The sequence below is a fragment of the Aphelocoma coerulescens genome, chromosome 15, assembly GCF_041296385.1.
Source record: "Aphelocoma coerulescens isolate FSJ_1873_10779 chromosome 15, UR_Acoe_1.0, whole genome shotgun sequence".
NCBI classification, from domain to species: domain Eukaryota; kingdom Metazoa; phylum Chordata; class Aves; order Passeriformes; family Corvidae; genus Aphelocoma; species Aphelocoma coerulescens.
In genome coordinates, this window is record NC_091029.1 from 14,328,573 (window position 1) to 14,348,374 (window position 19,802).

A 19,802-nucleotide genomic window follows, 5' to 3' on the forward strand; every position below is an offset into this window, starting at 1 on the left:
AAAGAGCCGACTGTTTTCTCGCCTCGAAGAAAGGCTGGAAGAAGGAGGAAGTGACTCCAGCGGCTGCGGCACAGTGGATGAAAGTAAACTTTTGTTTAGTAAAAACCAGCCGACTGCAGACTGTCTCTGGCCTTTCAGCTGGCTCTCAGCAACACTGTGTTTGAGAAGAAAGGGGAGAGGGCAGGGAACAAACTCTCAGCTTCCTGCCTTGGCTCTTGCTCCCGTGCTAACCCTGCTCGTCTGGCTGCACCTCCCAGCAGCACGCTGGAAACCTCTTCATGCAAGGAGTCTGGTTCCAGAAGGTGCCTGTAGGGTAGGCAAGGCTTTCCAAGGGAATTCGTACACATGGACAGGAGGGCATATGTGCTTTTAAATGCTTGGCTAGGCTGAGGCTTATCTCAAAAAGGTGTGCTGAGCTCCCATACCAGCAGAAGCTAAGCCAAGTCTGGAGAGGATATGGCCTTCTGAAGAATATCCAAACAGCATCTGTTATTGATAAACTCTGTTTATCAGGAAGCCTGGAGCTATCCTGAGACCTCCCAAGTGGAGAGACGTGTCCCAGGTCAGACTGTCCGTGCAGTCGGATGAAACCATCCATCAGTCAGTCATAGCTGGTCCCCAGGGCAAACCAGCAGGTGCCACTCAGGGACTCCGCTGCTCTCAGGTGTGCTGCAGCCTGTCCTACTAATTTTTACTGCATTGGTGCCTAAACTGGCTGGGAGCTGCCGAAGGAAAACGGTGCTGGGCTGCCCAGGATAACCCAAACGCTTCTGTCCTAGAAGAGTCATTGTGTCACACCTGAGCAGCCTTTGGCAACAAAATAAACCAGGTGACACACAGATGTTCAGGCCTTTCTGAGAGGCAGCATGTGTTGTAATAGCTCTGTACTGGAACCTGCTCAGCTGCTGTGGGTCTGGGGTACCAGAGGCTCGCTCCTTAATCGCTCATCACTGGAGATATGCTTTGGTTGCCTCTTCTGTTTCCATAGAATGAGTCTCTTAGAGGTACCACAGATTGGTGGACACCACAAAGGATTAGGAGGCCCAGACACCTGGTGTCGAGGTACTGCCATGGTGTGAGGGAAGAGGAAAAGAACTGAAGTTCTCCACTGTTGTGTCACTCAGGTTGCAGGTGGTCCCATACCTTCCCACCCTTGCCTAGTTCCAAACGCTTTTATTCTCAAAGTTAGGTCTTGTGAGTAGAGAAAGGGGCTGCAAAGTACAACTTCTCATGCTGCTGTAACCAGAAGCTGCTCTCTGCTTCTGACCAGGAGGCTTTAAGATGATGCCAGATGGGGCCATTAAAGCAGTGCAAACAATAAAGAACACATAGGGGAATCTGTTAATGGGTTTCTTTTGGAAGCATCAGCTGGAGCTGCTGAATGGGGCACATGACCTATTTAAAAAAACCACTTGAGAAATCTGTCTGACTGCTGAAAGGATGGGATTTCTTACCTTCCCTGTTTATGCCAAGCCACTAAGGATCTGACATGCTGGATGCTTACACACCCCTGTGTTTGCAGCATTGCTCACCTGCCATACACTTTATGGCTCGTGCTCTAAAGCTCTGAGATTGTGGGCTGGAGGAAGTGTCCCAACCACGTTCTGGGCAGGGGGGAAGCCACATTTAAGGAGATGGCTGCCATAGAAGTGTTGTTTGATTATACCTTCTGGGAAGGGGGAGCCCACTGCTAGTGCAGATTCTTTCCATGGTTACAAGCCAGTATTTTGCCTGGAGAGCAAGCAGCATGGTTAGAGGTGGCTGACAGAACACTGTGAGTGCAGAAGTTCCTTGGCCTTGAGTCCTGCTGGGAGCTTATGTGATCAGAAATTGTGGTATAGCTTGGCAAAGCTCTGAGTTTCAGCTCACATGAGGATCAGCTACTGATCCACTTTATGAAGGGAAATGCCTCTACCTGCAGTGGCCAGAGGAAAAATGATGTGATGGAAGAAAAAAAATACAGATATGCTCCTCGGCAGAATCCAGATCTTAAATTGCTCCGGACTGTGAAGGTATTTTCAGTCAGTCTTTTGTGGAAGAGTACTCCAACATCCTGGCTTGAATTTGAGCCCAGGGAGCTGGTGATGCAGGGGAGGATCAGTTCCACAGTGTGCTCTGTGTGCTGCTTCATTGGATTGGGTTTGAAAGAGGAGGATTCTCTGAGCAAATGGAGAACAACGATTTCTCAATTGAAATTTGACTCACTGTGCTCGATTCTTTACTGTTTGAAGCACAGTCCTATGATTTTATGATGGGCAGATCAGTCATCTTACAGTGCCATTCAACCAAGATGGAAACTGCAGGAGAAAGGTTGAGTCTTTGTTCTCTGCAGGGGAGCAAGGCTTGTTGTCTTCAGATGACCCACTCCTGACTATTTATTTCATAAATAGTACAATAAAAAGGTGTTGATCTTGCTGAGATAAAGGAACCAAGACTAAAATCTGCCTTGGAGAACACCTTTAGGAAAAGCATGAAGTGAAACATTACATTTATGTCTATCTTACCACTTTGGCACATATAAATGGGACTGTGTGGTTTGCATTGTGTGTTTCATCAGATTCTCAGGAATTCAGTGGCTGATTATTAAGCTCAACTTGGACACAAACTTGGAATATTTTATGTGGCAAAATCAGATCTGCAACCCCTTTCTATTGGCATGGCAAACAGAAAATTTCACTTTGCCAGAACCTCCTGGAACTTAATTTGTCTCCCTTCAAAGGTGTTTTCTTCAGTTTTCATAAGCAGCAGTAAAGAAAAGTTCCCTGACAATGGAACTTTCTACATATTTTTTTTCTTGCTTTGGCTGTAGCCAAAAGAGTGAGGGAAATCAAGTCTAGTTGTTAAATCTCCAGAAGTGTGAATATGTCGTTCTGCAAACTCTTCAAGACCCTTGCCTGTGCCTGGGAGCCTTTCCCATCTGACAGAAAACATCTCCTGAAGGAAAATCAACTTGAAGTGTTTTCTCTCCCACTTGCCACCTTCCAACTTTGGTTGCTGAGAGAAGAAGAGAAAGGCTTTTAACACCATGCAGTGACCCAGCCCTAAGTACAGTCTCCTGGAGTTGATCTAGCTGGGGAGACAGGAGGTCAGCTGTAGGGGCCAGGAAAAGTGAGAGAAACCATGTCAACAGGCTGCTCCCACCGTGTCTGAGTGCTGAATGATGAGCAGGTGACACGGCAGAAGGAGCCAGGGTGCTCACCTGGAAAATGTTGCAGGAAGCCTGTCGTGGATGTTTAAGTGCTGACGAGATGTGTCAGAGATATCCTTGCAGTGCATTTAGGATAAAGGTAACCTTTCCTGTGGGTCCTGCTTGCAAGGGAAGCTGCTGCCCTGGTTCATAGAGGGGGGACAGCAGCAGCTTGATGAGGGGGACTGAAGTAATTTTTCAATATGGAATAGTGCTGCTGTATTTATGTAAGGACTGAAAGGGCAGGGGATGGTGGGGGTTTAATTCTGCCATCTTCCCATAATCCATAGGTGTGATCCCAAATCAGGTAAAACCAGCAAAAACACATTTTGCCCAGACAGATTTTGAAGCAGGCTCTGTTTCAGGAACATCTCCAGCTCAGTAAATCCTTTGATCCAATATGTGACTTCTTTCTGAAAAAAATACCCATGGGTATTTCAACTGCTTTACATGTGTGCCTTTCAGCAGTGAGTTGTATCCCATGTTACCTCCAGGGATGTTGCAGATGAGGCTGGAGATGGCATTGGGCAAATCTGATACCAAGGGCTTGTGAGTAGCTCTTGAAGGGAAAGAATTTGCTTTTGGAATTAGATTTTCTGCAGTGAATTGTAATTGTCTTAAGGAATAACATCTCGGTGGGTCTTAGCATATACTTCCCAATGCCTTGGCAGGGTACACCCAGGGAACAGATGCACTGCGGAACAAGAAGTGCCTTGCAAAGAGCTAAGCTGCCTGGTTCTGGTGTCAGTTTAAATTGCTGAAATGAACTGACTTCCTTGCAGTTTTCTTACTTAGGATATGATAAAGAACAACAGAACCAGATCCTGATCTGCAGCAGATTGTTTTCATTGATCTGTTATCAACACTTCAGTGAGATCAAGGTTAAAAATGGACATTTTCTACTACTTATTTGAGGGCAGAAGTTTGATTCTGTCATTGTTTCTCTTCTTTTGTTTGTTTCTCACACTGTTAATTGCTCGACTTCTGTCCTTCTGCAAGAGTGAGCTGGGAGAGCTTGGTAATGTTTAGCCCTTGAGCCTGACCTTCCAATCTCTGCGAAGTCCAAAGGAGAGGAAAGAGTTTCAACTGAATTTAATTGGGGTCGTCTTTGCCCATCAACCTCTTCCTCCTCAGCACCTGGGGGGTTTGAGCTGGGCCCCAGTAACGGGTGGAGAGGAGAAGATGTCTCCACGTCAGAGCTGGGCAGCTGTCACTGAGGCTTAGGGAGCAGACAAGAGACGGTGCCTGCAGGAAACAAAGATGGTTCCCACCTGTCCAGAGCTAATGAGGATGTTTCCGATGTCAGTAAATGTTTCCTGAGCACAACAAAGAGCCGGGAATCTTCACAACCCACTCCAGAACAAGTGGCAAGTACAAGAGGTGGAAGACAGAAGTGAAAGAATTGGGGAATAGGAATGAAGATGAAGCAGGGAGGAATAGGAAGGAAAGGGAGATAATTGAAGAAGGGAAAGAACTAAAGAAGGAAAAGAGAAAATAGAACACATGGCAAAAGAGAGAAAGTGAGGATGTCTGGATGGAGCAGGGAAGAGATGCAGAAATAGGTGGATGTGTCCTGAGATGAGAGATACTGAGAGCACATTGGAAATGGACCAGAAGAAAAAGAGCTAAAGGAATATGGGAAAAAGCATCAGCAGGTGGAGAGTAGTGCTTAACCCACGTCCTCTTCACAGAACAGCTTGAGAAGCCTGAAGTGATGAAGGATGGGACATAGTCTCTAAGAGGAGTCCTGGGTCTAGAGAAGTTAAGGGAAAAGAGGGGGAGAAAGTATTTCTGGCATATAATATTTTTAATCTTACTCTTGGAGCGTTCCTTCGTGTCAGCATCTCCAGGAAAATTCTCAGTCTTGACATAAAGCAAAAGAGAATCCTTTTTATGTGTTGTGCAAGCTGTGAACATCAACTACAAAGTGCCCAGCTGAGGCAGTAGCTCTCACCTGGGACTTACAGATAGAGCCAACAGCTGATGTGGATTTGTCCAGGAATGTGTAGCACTTCATTAGCTGCCGCAGTAAAGCCGTGGGTTTATATCTTTTGAAGATGATTCATTCTCACTGCCACACTCTATCCTTTTATCCTTTCTCTGCAACAGAATTGCTATTGAAGCACCAAGAGGTCCTGCTCACAGACTGGGGGTGTTACTAACCTTTCCCAAGAACTGATTTCATTATCTGCTGTTTTACATGAGCTGATATTGCTTTAAATTCTATGAAAAATCTTACTTTGGAAGATTGTTTCTTCCCTTCCTTTAGTATCAGATATCACATTTGAAAGTTCTTATGTGTAGCAGTACTTGGAATAACTGTGCCACACAATGACCCATCAAGGGTGTGATTTATCTCATTTTGGTCCAGCTTTCTCGTGATCCTACACCACAGCTCTGCTGTAGGCAGTAAGAGGAGATCAGCAGCTCCAGAGCATCATTCAACTCATGTTAAAATAGGTGTTAAAGTAGAAATTATTTCTGTCCAGAGTCAGCCTGGCGTATTAAAAACAGGAAGACACTTGAATCTACACAAGAAGGACAAATATTTATGTTGGTGCTAAGTGGCTGTTGTCCTTCACGAGTTTAAAAATAAAATGAAAGCAGAGTATTCCATCAAAGTGCGTCCTGTTGCAGCACTGGGAGCAGTGTGTTATGAAACCATGTACAAAAGCTAAAACATTTAAGAAGGGAATTTTAGATTAACTGAGAACACATACAGAGCTTTTTTAATTTTAGTTTTGTATCAAAAATGATGGAATTTTGGTTTTATCAGATACCTGCAAAGTCAGACCATTACAGCAGAGCTGTGCAGTGCTCCAGTGGTACAGACAGTCAGGTCTGCCAATTACCCTGCTTATTTCCCAGCATTTGCCACTGGCCAAGAGCAGGGATGGGAGCCCACCAGCTCGTTTCCTGCTCAGGTTTGGTTCTGAGCTAAAAACACATTATTAGTGTTCCATTTCCCACAAAGATGCCGGGCTCCCCTGTGAGAGGCCAAGGGCTGGATCCAGGGAGGGCGTTCCCTGGAGCTGTGACAGTCACAGGGAACAGGCACAGCTGAGCCCCAGGGAGGTCAAAGAGAGTTTCACGGCCCGAGAGTTTCAGACTCTCAGACTTTGGAACAAAGACTTTGGGGTCTCTCCCCTGCGCAGCCCCCTCTGCTCCCATGTGCTGCCCTGCCCCTTTTCCCTTGGAGGAAGAGTGTGCTGATGTAAGTGGACAACGCAGGGAGCCGATAGCGGGGTAGGGAGAGCCTGCAGGAGATCGCCTGCAGCCAGAGAGGACACAATTACTGCCCCAACTGTCCGGCCAGGCCCAGCCAGGAGACTCCACTTAATGTAATTGAGTGTGAAGGCAGGCTGGAGACACTGCACCCGCTGCCTCAGCCCCTCCTGCTGCAATATAGACACTATTGGCTGCTAATTGGCGCCAGTGGGCTCGTGCTAATTGTGCTCATGTCTTGGGCTGAGGACAGGCATGTGAAGGATGAAGGGGTCTGCTGGGAATAGGAGGAGGGGAGAGCCAGGGAGACAGTGGTCATACAAGTTGGAACAGGGCTTTAATTTCATATCAAATATTTAAGCGAGTGGAGGATCTGTGAACTCTCTTTGTGGTAACCCGCAAAAGGCCTTGGGGAATAGCAGCCCCCTGCCTCCAGCCCAGCCATGAGCTGTCTGAAGGCCTCTGCTCCTCTTCCTCCTTAGCTTTGTTTAATTAGTTGGGAGAATTGCTAACGATCCTTTATTCTTCTTCATACCTTCTCTGCTTTCTGCCATTGCTTCCTCTTCGTGTTTTATTTCAAAGATTCAGCTTTTCCAGATCTGGGCCCATCCAATATTTACACATGGAAATTTTGGCTGAACAGAATGACAGCTAAGGGAGAGATCAGGCTCATTATCCTGAAATTGGAGAAGTTCTGATTTGTACATGCAAGGCCAGGATGAGCAGTGGGGACTGTTCCTTGCAAACATCCATTCAGACTTCCAGAGATGGAACTTTGCACTATCAGGTGTCAGTAAGACATATGTTCAGAAATACTCATTTGGGCCAGGACCACCAGTTCAGATGTGAATTGAACCTGCATGCTGTCTTGCTTCTAAGATTTTAGTCTCAAAAATCAGCAGGGAAAGTCTAATTAAGCTGTGCTGTGCTGGAAGCAGAGCTCCTGCAAGGAGGTGACCGGCTGTGATGGTGTGCTGGTGAAGGGGGAGTTTGGTACATGGGACAATGCTCTTCACTCTACCCGACGTGAATGATTTTAGTGATGATAAGGCACCAGCCTTTGATACATCCTGGGAACAAGCTGGCAATGTTGGGAACTCTGCTGGGAGTTCTGGCTGCCACCATTTGTTTACAAAGTCCAGGTAATAGAAACTTGGGTGTGCTTGGCTTGGGGATTGAGGTACAGCCAATTTCACCTGAATTCAGATCCCATCTCTCAGATCCAGGTGCTGCATAGGTTTGTCTTGAGCTGAAGGTGGAAGATTTTCAGATGTTTTACACTTTTCTCCTTTCGGTGTCTTAAAGTGATTTAGGTTCTTGTGCCTTAATTTTGAAGGACCTGGAACCTTGTGATGCAGTTTTGTGACTGACTTAAGACAGTGTGGCTGTGGGAAGCATCATCCAGAGGTACAAGCTCATCCTGCCTGGGGGTTCCTCTCATCTCAAATAATTCTGTGATTGTGAGTCACATTTGAAAACAAATCTCCTCATTCCATTGAAAACAATTACTTTCTTTCTTAGGTTACTGCTAATTTTCAACATGATCCAGGTTTTTATATGGATCATTCCTTCCCAAAGAAGATGGAAGGAAAGGTGTGATCAGTAGAGAGAGAGAGAAATGATCAGTGTCTTATTTTTATTAGAAATCACAAGATGTTCATGTCCCCAGTTCCTCCTAAAAATGGACCATAATTGTAAAAATCACTTGGGCTTTGCAGTGCTGTACCAAACAACGCATAAATAACTTTAAACTTGAGCTGTTATAATTGTGTTACATTTGTGTGGTGTGGAACACAATGAGGATTTGTTTGGCCTCAAGGCACTGCTGCTATAAAATGTTCAATATTAAATAATAATTGCAGAAAGTACTTTAATAGGCTCTCTGGGCAGGATGTTCCAAATACATATATATCTCACAGGCCACTGCATTCAGATAACAGTTTCAATCTAAAATTAAATTTTAATGTACTGATATCTAGGCAATTTTAAGCTTTTTATAAATTATCACAATGTGCAGATTCTTGGGTGAAAAGCTTAGGCATCCAAAGTTCTCTGCCTCTTTCTTTCTCTCAAAATGTAATCCCAGAACTGATGTATGAGGCCTTTAAACTCCTTTGACAGCACGTCACTTTTACTAAGGCAGGCACAAAGTGAGTGAAAGCTCTGCAGTGATTTGTTTCAAAACCTAAGTTCCAGATCTCAAGCTCATGAACAATCAGTTCTGTCTTACAATCAAAATATGCCTACCTCTTCCATGCAGACACCAGCTTCTAGAACATGGCATCCTTAAGAAAGCCTGTAAGCTTTGGAGAAAAGCATGGTAGGTCAGGGATATATTGGGCCAGACTTGTACCAGGTACAAAAAGATGCTGTACATGGCTTTCCTTTCTCTGCTCAGTTTTCCTCTTCAAAGGAGTTCATGGCTTGTGAGGGTTCATCATATCCTTTGCTCAGATGATGTGGCACTTATTCTAGGGCTGCTGATGGATCCTACAGGGTGTACAAAGTACCTTTAGCACCAGAGCTCCAATTCTACTTACTAATTGCTTGTTCTCTTCATCCCTCTGGATGTAACTCTGCAGTGCAGTGCTGAGATAGCCAGGCTAGCCCCTAGGCAGCTAACAAAAAATGCAGTGACCTGGTTGGTGTGAGCCCTTCGGACACTGTGCTCATGTTCTTGTCTTTCCTTCCTTTTATTGGGAGTTTGTGCTTTCCTTTTAGTCAGCACTGGTGTTCTCACAGAATAAATCAGCTCACTGCTCCAGCTGAAAGCTTAGATACCTCCATTTTTTTTTCTTTTTTCTTCTTCTAGTTTTGCTATGCTTGTTTGCAAGTCAGAAAGCTGAGCTGGTTAGCTGGGAGGTGGTAGGCTCACTAGTGCTGATGGAAAGGGAGGAACAGGAACGTGTAGTTTGGAGCACTGAGACTGTCCCTTTGTGGTCTTTATTTGGCTTAATCCAGCCAGATGGAGTTTGTTTAATCAAATGCCCTCTTCTTGACCATATTATGGGGATCATATCACAGAGGGCCATGTTCATTGAGCTCAGTTTGGAGCAGATCTCTCTCATAATCTATTGTAAAACTGAGATGATGTCACTAAAAGAGCATAACAATGTGCTGGGAGGGATCTCCTTGATGGATCTGAATCAGGAGAGTGTCAATGGCCTGACAGCTCAAGTGCTTCCAGCTGGGCATGGACTGGTGCCTTGCTGAGCAGGAATGGACCTGCTGAAACATGCAAAAATGAACATCAGCTGAATGTCTGTAGGGCTGTGGGGCCTTGGGCAGCATCTCTGCAGCACTTCTGTCCTCTGCTAGCTTCCAAGTGTGCAGCACAAGAGCCTAAGTCCAGTTCTCTCCCAGATATAATCCTCACCTTCAGGCATGGAGCTCCCCTTTGGCATCATGCTGAGTCTCTCTTGGACCTTTGCATCTATCTGTGCTTTAGGAAGAGAGAATATCCTAAGAGTTTCCTCTAGGTCAGCCTAAGCATGTGTGTGGGGGTTGTTGGTGTGAGAAAACAGATGGTACATTTGATTGTTCTCTGAACTGGGAAACCAAGAAAAGCTGCCATTCTAATGGAATGTAAGTACCAGCAACTGCTTCCTCACTTTTACTGGGTTAATACCCCAGAACAAAACTATTCCAGTCCCTCCTCACCTCAGAGGGCCTGAAATCGGGGCTTTAAGCAGAGGACAAGGTGGTTTCTTCTCTGGTTGCCTTCAATAGGTCAGTGCCAAGTGTAGGAAGCTGAACCGTTCTATCAATTTGGGTCTTATTTTTCTTCCTTCAGAGGATTTCTACATTTTATGTTGCAGTACAGCTTTGAAAGGCAACTGTGACCAAAGAATAAAGGGAGGAACCCAATTCCACTGGCTTAAATTGCAGAATGCTTTTCCTTTAAAGCCTCTCCCTCCACCCCATGCCTTTCCTCTGCACACACTTTAAGTGAACTCATTGGTGCTGAAAGAGATTGGTTTGACAGGCTTGATGATTCACACCTTCTGTTCAGCTTCCTACTTCAAACCAGCCCAGGCTGAAAGAGGAGAGGTCAACATGTAAGGCTGTAATTACTGTAATTCTGACTGGGCAGGAAGTATCTGAATCCAAGACCTCACTCTTCCATTAGGCAATGGAAGAATTTGCACCCTGTGTGTGATATTGGTGCGACATTGAACCTAGACCTCAAAATGTGTTGTGGTGTCACCTCTGGCTTCCCTTTTGGACACACCAGTTCTCACCCAGCTGCTCAGTGTGTGGTGCATCTGGTGATACCCCTCCTGTGAGGGCTCACTCGCACTGCATTGCAGTCAGATCATTTTTACATGGTAAACAGCTATTAATTACTGCTGCTGGAGTGTTAGTGCACAAAAACACTCTCCCTCAAAGCTGGGTAGGCAGCAAGAGTGCTAAACGTGGGTGCATGCTAATGAGCAAGGAGCTCATTAGCTACACGTGCAAGGATGGAACAACTGAGGTTTCCTGAGTGTCTCTGCAAACCCATAAAGTGAAAATTAATCTCTGTACTCAGAGCAAGAAACAACACGATAAACAAGGCCACCCAACCCAGCTGATTGATGGACAGTCCCTCCTGACCACGCAGAACATTTGCCCTTCTGATGGCACAGACACAAAGGTACAAAGTGTGGCACTTAGTTCCTCAGTTTCAGCACTGGCTGTAGAAATGTGACCTCACAGAAAATACCTCGTGTCTGTGCACATCAAATCCCATCCCAGTGTGTCCATCCCTGTGCTTCCCACAGAAATGCTGATGGCCACGTGCAGCATGCTCTGTCACAGCACACACAGTTTTGCCTTTCTTCATCAAAATAAAAGATCCCATTGATTTTTACTTTTCATGCTTCCGTTACCAGCTCCTGCTAACAACTGCCACTGCTGTTCCTTATCAATATTTGATGAGTAGGGTGAGGTGGAATGGAGAAGCCCTGTGAGTTTCTCCTTCTAAATCGTCTCTGTGAGGGTTGAGGTTTTTGTGGCTTATGTTTATTTTCTCTGTCTCTTTTACTCAGTTCAGGTCCTGAAGGTGACTGCTGCTAAAAGATAGGATAGAAATAGGACATCTCTCTTCCCTCACACCCTCTTCTCTGTTCATGCCTTTATCTCTCTGTTTGCCCTCTTGAGTAGGCTCATGGATGATTTTGGGGGCTTTTGAGTTTTTAGATCCTTGATGAAATTCATCAACAGTAGAAGGTCAAGCAACACTTATCTGTATGTAGCCAACAAAACTTCTCCTTAACTAATTTTTCCCAGGCTTTATCCAGCTAAGTGTTCTCAAGAAAAGAGCTCTCACTTTTAAAATTATCTTTCAACTCACAGAATTAATGACTGCCCTAGTACCTTACTAAATTGTGCCTAAAAAAAAGAGTCACTCCAGAACAGAGTAGCATGCCTTCAGGACATGTCTCTGAGTTGTAACTCTTCATTTATTCTTCACTTGTTATAATGAAGAAGCTTCCCCAGTACCTGAGAGAGAATCCTTTTTTTCTTGTGCTTAGGCAGCTATTAACACTCTGTGGATGTGAGTTTATGTCAAAATAAGGTCCAAGGCTCATTCATTACAGAAATGAGAATTCAGTGCTTCGCTTCAAAGAGCATTTCTGCAAATACTTTTCATTCTAAAGAACTAGTTTGAGTTTACAGGGATGGAGTTCTTGAGGGCCATAGCCCAGAGAGCAGTACATGAACCATGAAACATCATTTCAGTGAGCTCTGTGGTAAGTGAGGATATCTGAGAAGTAAACAAGGCTCAGAAAACGCAGCAGAGAGTGTGGAAGCCTGGCACACTGCAAGTGCTGGGCTCCCAGGGCTGGAGAAACAGGCTGCCAGCTCTGCAGCCTCTGTGTCTGCCACCTGATTTCGGGTTAGTGAGCACAGGCACTCAGGTTGGCAGCTGCAGGATAATCCCAGCAGCTGTGATCAGCTGGAATGTGCTGATGGCATCCCAGAACATGGGAGACCCAGCAGCAAACACAGGCGGCTGCCAAGGTGTTGCTGGGAACAGCCCCATCCCCGTTCACTGAGATTTAGGCTGCAAGAGCTCATTGAAGGGAGATGGGGATTTATCATCAGTTAGGCTGGATGTAGGTGTAGGCATCAGGACCTCATCTGTACCTGCTGGGACTACAACAGGGGAACAACTGAAGGAGGAACTTGCAAGGCTAGAAAAAAATCTTGTTTCTACTGTAGCCATCAGTAGCTTTATAGGAGTGACTGGCAAATGATTTAAAGATCTGCATAAGCCTCATAATCACGTAAGGTGAAACATTGGTTAAGGAAAACCAATGTATGCTTCAGTTTGTGGTAAAAGAAAATAAATCAAGGAAAGGTATTTTGTATTAAACAAAATGATTTTTGCCTCATTTTAATGTTGTTTTTTTCATCTTGGCATGGTATACAATTTGAAAGTTAAACAAACCTGGGCTTTTTTGGTGGCTTCATTTCAAATCTAAATACCTGGGGATGTCTTCCAGTTTCATGATTCTGTTCCTGTGGTGGCAAAGTTCAACCTCTCCTTGTTCTGTGCTGTGCTCCGACCATAAGGACCTCTTTCAAAATGAGCATTAAGTGTCATGTGGAGGACAGCGCAGGGATCCAGGTAAGTGACTGAAACATCTGCAAACATGTAGGAGGCAAGAGAAAACATGAGCACGTGGCACCAAGTGCCTTCAAATACGTCCCCAATCTACTGCAAGACAAGTAACAAGAGACAGAAGGGCAAAAGCTGGGCAAAGCTCTTGGGATGGCAGCTTTTCCATGGCAAGGCAAAAATGTTGAGCTTGTCTGATGTGTGTTGTGAAATGCTGCTGGGTGAACAGAAAGAAGGAATTCTGTCTCTCAGAATATAACTCTTGCCAAGTTCCTCAGGGTGACACAAGCATAAGCAACATAGAGAATTCTTTGGGTTGTTTTGTTTGTTTGATTTGTTTGGGGAATTCTTATGTTTCTTAGTTTTTTCTTTTTCTTTTTCTTTTTCTTTTTCTTTTTCTTTTTCTTTTTCTTTTTCTTTTTCTTTTTCTTTTTCTTTTTCTTTTTCTTTTTCTTTTTCTTTTTCTTTTTCTTTTTCTTTTTCTTTTTCTTTTTCTTTTTCTTTTTCTTTTCTTCCACTGCTTTTAACTCTGCTCTGTCATCCTTCTTTTTTCAATGATTTCAGGGTTGCTGGTGTCCAGAATTCAGCTTTGGGCCATCTGGAGTCCCTCTGCTGCAGCATCATTAATCCCATGCAGGACAGGTTGGCCATACTCATTTCACATCTACAGATGTCGACAAATCTGATTATCCATCTCCTGTACAGGTCTTACAGAAAAATTGTAGCTGAGTCCTTGGAATTTAGTGAAAAGACTTAAGAGTTTCACAGACTTTGAAGCTTTCTTTGGACTCAGTTTAGGACTCAAAGCTGTTTGTTGGGAGGTCTGCAGGCCGCCTTCTTCCAGCTTTCCTCGTAGGTCTCCTCCAGTGAGCAAGTCAGTGATGTTCTTTCTGTGTGGTGACTGTGGAGTCTGTGGGCTGTGTGAAGTCAGTGAGCAGTGCTGGGATCAGGTGTCCATGTGGGATCAGTCACACTGTGATGCCAGCTTAACTTTAGAGTGTTGGGCTATGTCCTCTGTTTTTCCCTGTTTCTTGAACCCAAAGTCTGCTCTGCATAGATACACCAGCTTATTCTTCTTCTTAGTCTTGCATCCAAAGCTCTTGGGCAGCACATGCACAGGTTGGTGTGGGCACCACACAAACCTCTGTCCTGGTTCTGCCCCGGGCAGCGTGCCCAGAGTCCATTCCCAGTGACAAAGCAATCCAGTTCTGTCTTCCAAATGGTTTAGAAAACCACATCCTTTCTGTAAGAGAAAAATGATCTCTCTTCATTTGTAATATCTTTCCTAAAATGTGCTGTACAATCATGTCTCTAAAATATATGAGGTGATAGAGCAACTATATTGAAAAATAGCACATACTTGGCCAGTTTTGCTAATAAGGAAAATATACAGGTCTGAATATGACAACTGTATGTGTTGAAATATATTGAAAACATATTTGGATTATTTCACATAGACTGAAATATTGAAAACTGGCCAAATCTGTAAAAAATTTCAGTCTGTGTTTTATATATTATATATTTAAAAATCATTTTCCCAAATAGATAGCAAGGAACCTTGCTACAAAGATGTGGGAAATACTAACCAAGTTTTATTTTTTCCTGATGGGAAGCAGCGCTCACGGATGCTGTGTCATCACAGACACTGTGGTAAGAGTTAACCTGGCTGCTGGCTCATAATTTGTGTGCTGGGCCCAGCACAGGGGTCCATTGATCTTAATAGAGACCACTCAGGAATGGGGAATTCCAACAGTAACGGCTCCCTCGGCATCGCTGGTGCTGATTTAAGTCCGAGCATTTCTTCCTTTGCAGTCTCTTTGGATTAGCCTGGGAATGGAAGGGAGAGGGGGAGCGAGAGCAGTTGGGACAGCTCTTAGATGGAGGAGCTTGCAATTTCTAGAAAAATGAGGAATTTCTGGAGGCTGAGGATTCAGTGATATGACCCCAGAGACAATGCAGTTGTCCTGACCTTTGCATGAAAACAAAGATCTCCGTTTATTGTTAGCTCCTGCTGGCATTCCTAAGCATTCTCTTGGTAAGTCCAGAGATGTCTGGATGCCCTGGATCCTCTGGGAAGTGTCCTTTTGCAGTATGACACAGTTACCTTTTGAGTTTTCTGGGTGTATTGTTATACCTCTGAAAGGTGTGAGGCAGGAGACCCTGGTGTTTTGCCATGGAGGATCCAGGGCTTTCTCTCCCTGCATGCTGTAGCAGCAGTGAGATCCCCAGTGGAGATGGAAGCCTTTGGGTGTGCTTCTGGTTGGGGATGGTCAGCTCTGCTGATGGACCTGTTCTGTGTTGCCAGGGACTGTATTTCTGGTGAAGGCAAATTAGTGTCCTCACTAAGTTAGAGATGAGTGTTTTGGAGATGGTGAAAAGGCCATTGGAAGACCTGTGAGGAGAACTGGTTCTGTTTGAGAGCTGGTTGGCACAATCAGCGAGGGCCTGGCTTCCTCATCCAAGTTAGACCAGGTCAGCAGCAGAGGGAGGAGATCTCACCCAGAGAGCAGCTTTTAAAGGAAGACCACTGTCCCCTGAGATGACGTTCCTGCCTTTGGAAGTGAACAGAGTTTTCTTTGAATCTTAAAATTGTCCAATTCCTCTGTTAGGAAAAACCATTTAAGCCAATTTGGGGTCTTAAATCTGGCTCACTGTGAGAATGAATCACCAGTGTCTCAAGCAGGAGTCATGAATCTTGTGATCCTGTTGACCAGGTGAATGTGCTTCTGCCAACTACCAAACACCACCAAGTTTGTGGGAACATTGATTTGCATGCAGGAAGTTGGGGAGAGATCAGCCCCAGACAGAACTGAAAGTCAGGTACAGCAGGAGTCCTGTCACGAGGTGACTGAGGGGGCTTAGGAATGTCGAAATGGGAGTCATGGTTGTTTTACACCTTCGAGATCCCTTGTGCCCTGGAGATGAGCTGCTCTGAGTGGTGCCCCTGTGTTCTAAACAGCATCAGCCTGCTGAGAGCTGGAACACCTCAACATCCCTAATGAAAACAAGGAGCAAACCAGAATTCTCCTGAAAAATAAACAAGCCCACTTCCATGACCTCTTCTTGACCTCCCAATGAGGTGCTAATTACTAGAGGATTAGCACCTCTTCTGTATCACAATGCACTCAGCCAAGGAGCAGGAGGTGACAACATTCAGCACAAAATGCAAATCCAGAAGAATTAGTCCAAGGGCAAGAGACAAGTCCCAAAGTTAAGAACAGAGAAACCTTCTCCATTATGAATTCAACCTGTTGTCAGAAAAACGTGCTAAGTTACTGCCTTTTGGAAGAGTTAGGCAGGAATGGAATCTTTTTTCCCCCTTTATGATAGGCAAGTATGCAGCTTTTCTTAATTTGATTTCACAGTTCAATAGAGATCCTTTTTTCAGTGTGACTGCAGCAATAGTAATATGAAAAAGGGCTTATTAAAAATTAATTGCACCAGCAGAAGTATCTCTATGTATCTGTGTCTGTGTTGGAATACCATCCCCATTACACCACATCCACTGGCTCACTGATAAGCTGGAATGAAAACTGTAGGAATTAGTGCTTGCAAAGAAAGCCCTGCAGAGATCTGTGTGATCTGTCCTGTCAGGCTGTGTGAGATGATCTCACAAGCTTCAGTTGTCTGTATTTGTCACATCGCATGGACAGAGTCTTTCTGTGGTGGCTACTGTGGTCTTTATGTGGGGATTTTCACCTCTTTGATCCTGTATGGGATGGGAAATAAATTGCTCTGGTATAAGGAAGGCATCATTATATTTGCTTGAGGCTTTGTCTTGGGGTTTTTATTTTCGGTAGGAAATATTTATTGTAAAAGGAAGCGACTTAAGCTGTTTCCAAACACTGAAGGGAAGTTTTCCCTAGGGAAAGAATTTCTGAGGTGTGGAACAGCCCAGTCTGGTGGCCAGTGTGTCCACCTGGAAGGTGTGAGATCAAAGCCTTTGCTGACAGGTACTGGGTGAGACTGGAGCAAACAAGCAGAAGCCTCCTGGGAGCAAACTGGCACAACTGTCCCCTAAAATAGGTAACAGCCCAGGACTTTCCTGAGGGAGAGAAGACAAGCTGTAAACCAGAGTCTCCTGGAGCCCAAGAACCTCTTCTGGGCAGCAGCTTACACTGTTCTGGGTTTTGGGGTTTTTGCCTGAGTGGAAGTTCACTCATGAACCCAAGAATGCTGCTCTGCTGTTCTCATTACATTTTTTCCAGTGATGCTTCATTCTTGCAAAGGGGAAAGTTTCTGGTTTGGATGATTGAATTTTCCAACAGAAGATCTCATCAATAAATTCCTGACCAGCTCCCCACTGACCAGCTCTTTTGTCTCTACCCACTTTCTCCGTTTTCTTAGGTATGAACATGAGCTGCTTATACAGCAGCCCAGAGAGCTCCCTTTGGATGAGATACATCCTCCTTGGTAGTTAAACCATTTCAAGCTGTACTTTTCAGTCCTGGCCTTGTTCATGGCAGTTTCTTTTGCTCTTCTCTTCCTTGGATGCAGATCTCAGTGCCTCGGTTGATTCTGGCACTGCTGCCCGTGCTCACCGCGGAGGGGGAGCTGGGTTTGTGCCTCCTGGCTGAAGGGGCTGTGGCAGACGTGCTGCCTCGTGTCATTTCCTGTTTGCAGAATTACCTCAGGGATTTTCAGATGGGCCAAGAGACTCCTGTCTACACTGTTCTTCTGCAAAGGATATGTGTGGTATAGGGCCAAGGTGACACAATCAGGATCTCCTCAGTGTAGTGTTTGAGTGGGGCCTCAGAAAAATAACCAGATTACTATCTCCAACTTATCCTAAACATGCCTGCCTCCTTTGACAGTTTTTGTTACACAGTATTGTTGCCAGGATGGATTTACGCTGGGCCATTTCCCACTCCAGCTGCGTCATTACAATCATTGTCATGAGAACACAAAAGCAGAGACTGAATGCCCTGTGCCTTCCGAAGAATATATTTGTCCCATTGCATTGTTGTGACCTTTGGGGTTCATGTGCTGGTGGCTACTAAAGCAAAGACTTCCTGATGCTTGATTACCAGGGGTCCTCAAAGGCCAGAGTGACTCCTTGCTGTCTCAAATAGCCTGGCTTGAGTATGTAAAGCGAGGTTGCCAAGTGAAGGACAGTTCCTAGAGGACAGGAGCGTGCCCAGAGTTTGGCCCTAAGGGGGTATTTCTGTGGGGTTTTCGGTGCCCACACCCTCGGCCGTGCACAGACGTTCTCTCTCCACCAGAAGGCGCTGTTGGCCAGGGCACGGCCCGGGGGTGCCACCACGCCCCGGGGTGACATGACCAGAGTCCCCTCCCAGTGCCTCAGTTTCCCCGTCTCCCAGTGGTCTGAGAAGCAACTGGATGTTATTAAGCGACCAAAGGAGTTGGTCAAACCACATCTGTGCTTTAGGAAACTGAGATCAAACCAGATGCATTCAGGCTCCTCTGCGTGACACCGAGCCACAGAAGGTGAAGAAACTGTTCCTTCATTATTTCATTGGTTTCCCATTGTTCTGCACCCTGCTCTCATCTCCAGCCTCCTGGAGCATTTTGCCATGGGGCCTGAAGGAAAACAAGTGCTCATGTGCTAATTTTACAAGCTGCCATGGCTGCAGCAAACAGCCCGTGGGGTTGGGGCAGGCCCTTCCTCAGACACAGCCTGGCACAGCAGCCTCACTGCCAGCCCCAGCTGGCAGTTTGATACCAGCCTGAGAGCTCTTTTTGAAGCACTGATTAGACAATTTGCTGATTGATCGGGGAGGGGGGATCTAACAGCAATCAGGCCTCCTTCACAGGGTGTTGATGCTGAGAGGGCCTTGGTGCTTCTCCTCAGGCAGGTCTTTTCCTTCCATTTGCTTTGTTTGCAAAGCTGTGCGATAGAAAGTGGTTTCTCTGCTGTTCAGAGAACGATCTGAAGAAATTGTTTGAGAAGAGTCACAATTCCTACTGGACTACTCTGCTTTGCAAGAGGAAAATGTGATTGCCCACCAGCCTGTCCACCCAGCTGCAGCCGAGTGCTGTCTGTGTTCATGAAGAGGGAAATAATTCTATGCCTAGGGTCCACTCTGAGACTCAAATAAAGAAACAAGCTTTAGGTCCATGTCTTCTGTGCAGTCATGCAACGGACAGGAACAATCTGGTGCCTTGTGCTTGTCACCTCTGCAGTTCCCGGCTGTCAGCAGCTGCTTGTTGCTGGTATCACATGGAGCAGAACCAGTGATTTCAGTAAATGAGACAAATATAGAATTCTCCCTTAGCATCTCTAGCTCCACCAATTTAATCTTTTCCTTCCAGCTCTCGGGTACATTAAATGGTTTGGCCTAATGAAGCTCTCTGATCTTAAAATCACTCCACTCTCAATGACCTCCTGTGGCAGCAGATAATATTTAAAAGCCTCATGTGCCTGCAGAGGCTCCTTGTCTCTCTTTTGGGTTAATAGTTAAAAATTCATGGTTGTTTTTGAAAACCTAAATTGCTTTACTCTCTGCAAATGATTCCCCTTTCAATTCAAAATCAAACCTTTGTCTAGACTCAGCAGACTCTTGGCTAAAAGCTCTGGCAGGCAAAGATACCAGCAGTTTATCAAGATATTCACTTTCTGCCCCAAACTCAGCTCAATTTCATGAGGTGGTTTTTGTTTTCTTTTTTTTCAGTGGCAGAAGAGTGTTTAGCTAATTGGGTTAAGGAGCCTTAGATGTTCCTTGGCTCTCCGCAGAGTGTTTCTTTTTTAGCAGTGCCAATTTCCTTAACAAATGTATTTCATTGTGTGGCGCATTTGATCCTCATATCCGGATCTGTGTGTGA